Source organism: Marmota marmota, unplaced genomic scaffold, assembly GCF_001458135.2.
Source record: "Marmota marmota marmota unplaced genomic scaffold, marMar, whole genome shotgun sequence".
NCBI lineage: Eukaryota > Metazoa > Chordata > Mammalia > Rodentia > Sciuridae > Marmota > Marmota marmota.
In genome coordinates this window covers 14,243,823-14,250,835 of record NW_026000142.1, presented here as the reverse complement: position 1 = coordinate 14,250,835, position 7,013 = coordinate 14,243,823, and the positions used below count along the sequence as shown (strand labels likewise).

General features: G+C 36.2%; 1 pseudogene; it reads left to right on the top strand.

Moving 5' to 3' along the window:
- The first annotated feature begins 210 nt into the window (after positions 1-210).
- LOC107144602 lies at positions 211-609 on the top strand (annotated as a pseudogene).
- The last annotated feature ends 6,404 nt before the right edge of the window (positions 610-7,013 follow it).

Here is a 7,013-nt window from a genome sequence, read left to right as displayed (position 1 = left end):
GAAATTTGTCAAAAGACTCTCTTCAGCCCCCACTGGCTGCTCTGAAAAGCCATGTTTGCATTGTTCCTGGGTCCAGCTCCCCACTCACTGCAACCACCTTCGACGCCCGCCTCCTCCTCCGCTGTGGACTCTGGCAGCTTTATCGCCAGAGTCCCTGAACTCCAGTTTCCTTTTTAACCCACTGCGTCGGGATCACCGGCATGCCCCACCATGTCAGACGCCTCCGTGGACACCAAGGACTTAAAGGGGAAGAAGGAAGTTGTGGAGGAGGCAGAGAATGGAAGAGACGCCCCTCCTAATGGGAATGCTAATGAGGAAAATGGGGAGCTGGCAAAGAGGTAGATGAAGGAGAGGAAGAGGGTGGTGAGGAAGAGGAGGAGGAAGGTCATGTGAGGAAGAGGATGGAGATGAAGATGAGGAGGCTGAGGCAGCTAAGGGCAAATGGGCAGCTGAAGATGACGAGGATGATAATGTTGATACCAAGAAGCAGAAGACCAAGGAGGATGACTAGACAGCAAAAAAGGAAAAGCTAAACTAAAAATAAAAGGCCACCGTGAGCTATTCACCCTCCACTTCCCATCTCAGAATCTAAGCGTGATCACCTTCGAGTAGAGAGGTCGGTCCTCCGCCCACCACGTGCAGTGCCACCCACCCGCAGATGATGCTGGGTCTTCACCACCCAACCAAAACCACAACGTGAATTTGCAACAGGGGAGGAAAAAAGAACCAAAACTTCCAAGGCCCTGCTTTTTTTTTTTCTTAAAAGTACTTTGAAAAAGGAAAATTTGTTTGTATTTTTATTTACATTTTATATTTTTGTACATATTGTTAGGGGTCAGCCATTTTTAATGATCTCCGATGACCAAACCAACCTTTGGAGCGTTCTCTGTCCTACTTCTGACTTTGCTTGTGGTGTGACCATGTTCATTATAATCTCAAAGGAGAAAAAAAAAAAATAACCTTGTAAAAAAACCAAAAACAACAACAATAAAAAAATCCGTATTCCGAGCATTCCAGTAACTTTTTTTGTGTATGTACTTTAGCTGTACTATAAATAGTTGGTTTGTATGAGATGGTTAAAAAGGCCAAAGATAAAAAGTTTTTTTTTCCTTTTTTTGTCTTTGAAGTTGCTGTTTATTTTTTTGACCTGTTTGATGTATGTGTGAAATAACGTTGTCCAACAATAAACCAGAATTTTATTTTGCTGAGTTGTTCTAACAAAAAAAAAAAAAAAACAAAAAAACTCTTCACTAGAATTAAAAACTCACAGCTAATTATTGCAATTTGTGTCAATTCTTTATTACTTAAAATTATTTAATTATTTTATTGTTATTAGTTATTTTATTGTTATTAATCTTATGTGAAAATTGTTACCACTAATCTAGCAACTTGAAATAATATTCATTTTTAGTAGCTCCATGTCCACAGGGTAGAAGCCAAGAACAATGTTACTGGATTCTCTGTTCAGTGTCTGAGAAGGCTGAAATCAAGTTGTTGCCTGGAACAGTAGTTCTCATTTGGGCCTCTGGCTGCAATTCCACAATCACTGGTTCTTTGCAAAATCCATTCCTTCCTCACATTTTTCCACATGGCTTCTTCAAGCTAGCAGTAGTGTGTCCTTTTTTACACTTAGAATCTCCAAATTATCCTTCTGACACATCTTTCTGATATATTTTTTTTTCCCTTTCTTGCTCATTTTCCTTTAAGGGCTTTCGTAATTATATTAAGGTCTCTTATATAAACCAAGATAATCTCCAATTTTAAATTCATCTGCTTGTTATATATTCAAAGTTTCTTTTGTCATGTTACATAATATAACCATGTGATTGGCACTGGGCATAGAATTAGGAAAAAAATTTTGCTTACCTAACCAAAATATAAAAATGTACATAGTCCTCAATAGCATGAAGGACAAAAAACACTGCAAGATTTTTAATTGCTTCTATGAACTAATGATAGTCCTGAAACAAATCTGATAAAAATAACACAGTAAATGAAATAACAGTGAAATGTTTCTAAAGATTAGCAATGCAACTTTCTTAAATAACATATTACCTACGTGTGTATTTTCCTATATTTTATTCTACTGGCCAAGTAAAAGCCAGGCACATGTATGTATAGTTTCTATTATTCACTAAATTCCCCTCACTTTGGAAATACATCCTGTCTTTACTTGGATATGCTAGGACAGTTGCAGGAGCAATCCTATTCTCTTTCAACCTTCAGCATTATCTATTTTATTATTATTATTTCCATCTCAAATATAGGCATGTTTTAGTTCTCTTATCATAAAAACAACATAATAAATGAACAAACTAAAATCTCTCTCTCTCTATTATCATATCTCCCTCCACATACCATCCCATTTCCCTGTCGGTACACTTTATAGCAAAATTCCTCAAAAACAATGGGATTTCCAGTTGTTCTGCCCTTATTGTCTCTGGAACTCACCATTCTACTAACAATGATCCTAGCAGGAAACTAGTTGCTCCCCTTATATGGCTCAGCAAAGACACCAATGAGCCCATGGTAAATTAGAGTCCTCATCCTAACTCCTTCTATCAGAGGCACTTACCACAGGTGTTATTCTCTCCTTTGCTGTTTCACTCAATTTCTAGAATTTCTTTCTCCCCCTAGTTTCCGGCCACTTCTCTGCTTTCTTTGCTCACTATTTGACCTTTAGATTCAGTATTTGACTTTTGTCTTTATGTCTCTTTGGTAATTTATCCTATCTTATGTTGTGAAATACCACTTATAGGATAACTAGCGGAGGTATGTCTGTATCTAGAATGTTTTGAACATCAGGCTTAATATTCAATTGCCTAATTGAAAATTTTACTCGGATGCTAATGGCTATCTCAGACCTAACTTGTCTAAATCAAACTCCCCATTTCCACTCTGTTCCCCTAAATGTGTTCCTTTGTGAGCCATCATCATCTCGGTACTCTTTCAGGAAAGACAGGAGAGAATACACAAATGAGGAAAAATATTTGCAAATTATATATAAGGTACTTGTATGTCAGTGTTTCAATATGTGTTCTTTCTGGCGATATTTGTTCAGAGGAGTTGGAGAGACTTTACTTAGATTTTAGTTCTGTGCTCAATACATTTAATTATAAATATGTGACTTAGGTAAAAATATAAGTAATGATAAAACCAAAAACCGGGGGCTGGGGATGTGGCTCAAGTGGTAGCACGCTCGCCTGGCGTGAGACACTTGGTTTGATCCTCAGGACCACATAAAAATAAAGATATTGTTTCCACCTAGAGCTAAAAAATAAATATTTAAAAACAAAAACAAAAACGGTTTCCCACATTTTGTGTTTCCTTCTATGTATTGATACTTTGGAATTATCATGGAGAACACAGATGGGTAATAACAACAGTGGGTTATTTCTGAGTCCCCTCAAAATGCTAAACATGATAACAAAATTTACAATAATTACCTCTCAATGGAATTATTTGTGATTTTTAAACTTTGTCTTTGATTTTCTAATTTTAATATACAGTAGAAATACACTTTAATGTATCACATTAAGTAAGAATGAAATCACAGATGTTGGAAACAACAAAAATTAAGAAATGACAATTTTTTTTTCTCCAAACCTCTGTTAAAAGGCTATATATTATAAAAATTTACACCAAATTTCTGGTTTTTCTAATCCATATCTCCATATCATCTCTATCTAGCTATACTTTATACCATATAACATTACGTGAGAAAAATGCTGAATTCTCCTAAGATACATTTTCATTTTCTTAACTCAGTGATTATTTAACTTTATTAAAACTAAGAACACTTGAATTGGATTATTGGCTTTACTTCCTAATATTGATTCTGTTGTCTTCGATTGTATACAATGTGTCCCATATTTACTCAAAGGTGACTTTTTCTCCCTTTATATCAAGAAGATTTGTTTCCAATGAAGATAAAGCATATTTTCTTATTTCCAAAACTCATTTGCCGTAATGCAGTAAAGTTTTCCAAGTACAGTTTAGAGAAATCATGCTGACCTTTCTGGTGGGTATTGCACAAGAATTTTTAAATTTAAAGGTCGGAATCAAATTCAACACAGCTCAACAGGGCTATGGGTAGGGAAGAATGTGATTATCCTTTGGACTCTGGGTCCAATGAACCAGAGTTAGAATAGCCAAATTCTCTCATGTGCACTGATTTTATTTTCCTGACTTTCTTCTCTATGAGGTAAGAACCTGACCATTATATGTTACAGTTTCATGTCCCTAACATATTTAACATGAGAGAAGGGGGAATTTTCTCCCCTAAACTCCAATTTAAGAGAGAGGAGGAGAAAAAAAAAAACAAAACACCCACCAAAATCCTAGAGAAGAACTTTTGCTTAGCTTTCTTGGCATGTTTATTTTTATATCAACATCTGAGCCAGGGTGGGGCATGTCAAAGAGGACAGCACTTCCCATGTGGTGCATATGGTCAACACTGGGGTTAGGGTGAGGTGCGTTCTGGAAAGTCCATTGGGAGACATCATGCCAGCAGAGAGCCATTGAATCCACTAAATTACACTTTTATTCACTTTATTCTCTTACATCTTTGGCTTTTACCTTTTATTTTCCTTTGGTAATCATTTTCCACGTCATTCTGTTTCTGTATGTTGCCTCAAAAGTGTTATGAAAGAGATAAACCAATCTTGTAAAAGAAAGATCAGTTGGTTTGGGGATTCAGAAGCTCTCAGTAAAGATGGGGCTTCATGTGGAATTTAATCAAGGTGTGGGATATTAACTTAAAATAGACCAGCCTGGAGAAGACCAGAGGTGACAGCCTAGAGGGAGCATTTTGCATAACAATGAAGTTACTGACTGAACCATACCATTGAGCAGATTGAGTAAACTGGGGAATGTAGGATATTATGGTCATGTCTGTGTATTTAGAATGACAGTACTAAAGACTTCTATTGCCAGGGGAGAAACAGAACTTGACCTTAAAAGATCCACTTCACTATTTTGAACACATGGAGAGACTCTGTATTGAGGAAAATAGGGATGGTTATAAGACAATTAAAGTTTTAAAAGGCAAATAACACTTTTCCAAAATTATGCATCATTATATAAATATCACCCAATATGGGGAGAAGTTTCACAGGGATTTTGCTATTACAATGCAAATCATGCTCATTTTGTTCCAAGAGGAAAGCCTTTTAAATTATAAAAAGTCACTTTAAGAAAAATCTTGTACTAAAGAAGGACAAAGAGAAGCATACTTAGTAAACTACCAAAGGGTTCTATAAATTCATATATATTGTTAGAAACTATATATTTCAAATACAAAGACTGATTTGTCCTCATGAAAAAAAAGAGAGCCTAAGGGTAGAAAATTACCACTAGGAATTTTAATCTCCCAGGTACTTTTGCTTTTTTAAATTTTTCTAAGTTAAAATGGCACAGAACAAATGCATGGCAGTTTGGAGTGCACTGTCTATTGTTCCTGAAGTACCATCTGGCACAGCAATCTCAACTGTAGAAAATGCTTAATGACTGTCCTGACTGACGGTTATAATAGATGCATCTCTGCTACTCTTGCAAGATCTATGAGTAATTCTACCCAGACGGATTACAGTCACAAATTTCAACAGAGTGTTCAGTTGTTTCCAATTCCTAAGACCTTTTAAGAATGTGAAATTTAGCAAAAGGAAGCAGACTGATTAGCAAAGTTAGAACAGGTCCTCATACATAATAAAATATTCTGTAAATAACAAAGTCACATTAGGATAGTCATATTCTTGTTCTGAGTAGCACTGCCACATGACTTCCTTACAAGAAGCTAAAGGGAACAATTTGTTTGCTTATATTTTATGTACAGAAGTCAGCTTTGGCTTAGGCTTTCTCAAATAGTATTTCTGACAAAAATTCTATATGTGAGCAAAGACATTAATAATGGTGAAAATAGGAAAGAAATCAATGGAGTTGAACATAAGCACACATATTTCATGAGACTCTTGAAACCGTTAATTACATTTGCATGTTAATTGTTTAAGTACTCTGACTTCTGTGTTCACAGTCCAGAAGTCTCAGAGGATTTACGGAAACTGTAGGTCTCTCTGTGGGCTCAGAAGTCTCATAAAGAGGAGTTTCATATTGTGTGCACTTTTCATGGCATAGATATCTCTTTTAGGTATTAAGAAAATAACCAAAGTTGAGGTCTAAGTAAATGTGCAGGTCACCTGACTTCTCAAATTTTGCCAGTCGTAAAGGAAAAGCACCATTAGAGCCAAATTGATAGGTTTTGGCCATAGGTGGTACTACAAAGCTGCATTTAAATGTTTATAGTAATCATATTAAATTAGTACATGGAATCTAGTCAGGTTGTATGAAAGGTATGTCATATTGACATCTGTAGATAATATAGTACTATTATCTCTATTCTTTTCTTCAAGAATGGTCTTCTAAAAGCCACACAGATATTGCAACATGGAAAGATTAAAAAGACATGACTCCTGCCTCAAAGAGCACAGGGGTTAGAATTATGTGGTCTGAATATTTTCCAGTAATGTGAAACAAATGGATGCATTGAATCATCTGTCTTCTCTGGACATTTGCCAGTGCCACCAATGCTGTATCTCTGCCAAACCTCTGGCTAGGATACTTACACCAAAACGGGGAAAGAGCCAGGGAGGATATAGTCTGTCATTTAAAAGAGAACTGCTTTTGAATGTGCAATGTATCTCTGCACTCCACTTTGACATAATTGGCTTTAGGACATATTCCATACAGAGCCACAAAAGAGGTCCCTTTTACATGGAAGTTTGAAATTGGCTGAACTTGCAGAAGGCACAAGTCCAATCATACAGATTTTCTTGCTGTCACTATTTAAATTTGAGCAATATCAGTCATTAAAAATTCTGATTCATGTCCTTGGTCATGCTGGGAATCTACTGAACATTAAAATCATTTGCAACAGTCTGAGAGTTGGGAAGTAGTGCTGGCTCTGTGTTTCATACTACAATTCCCCTTTCCCAGTAAGGCTCTGTGCACTATTTGGA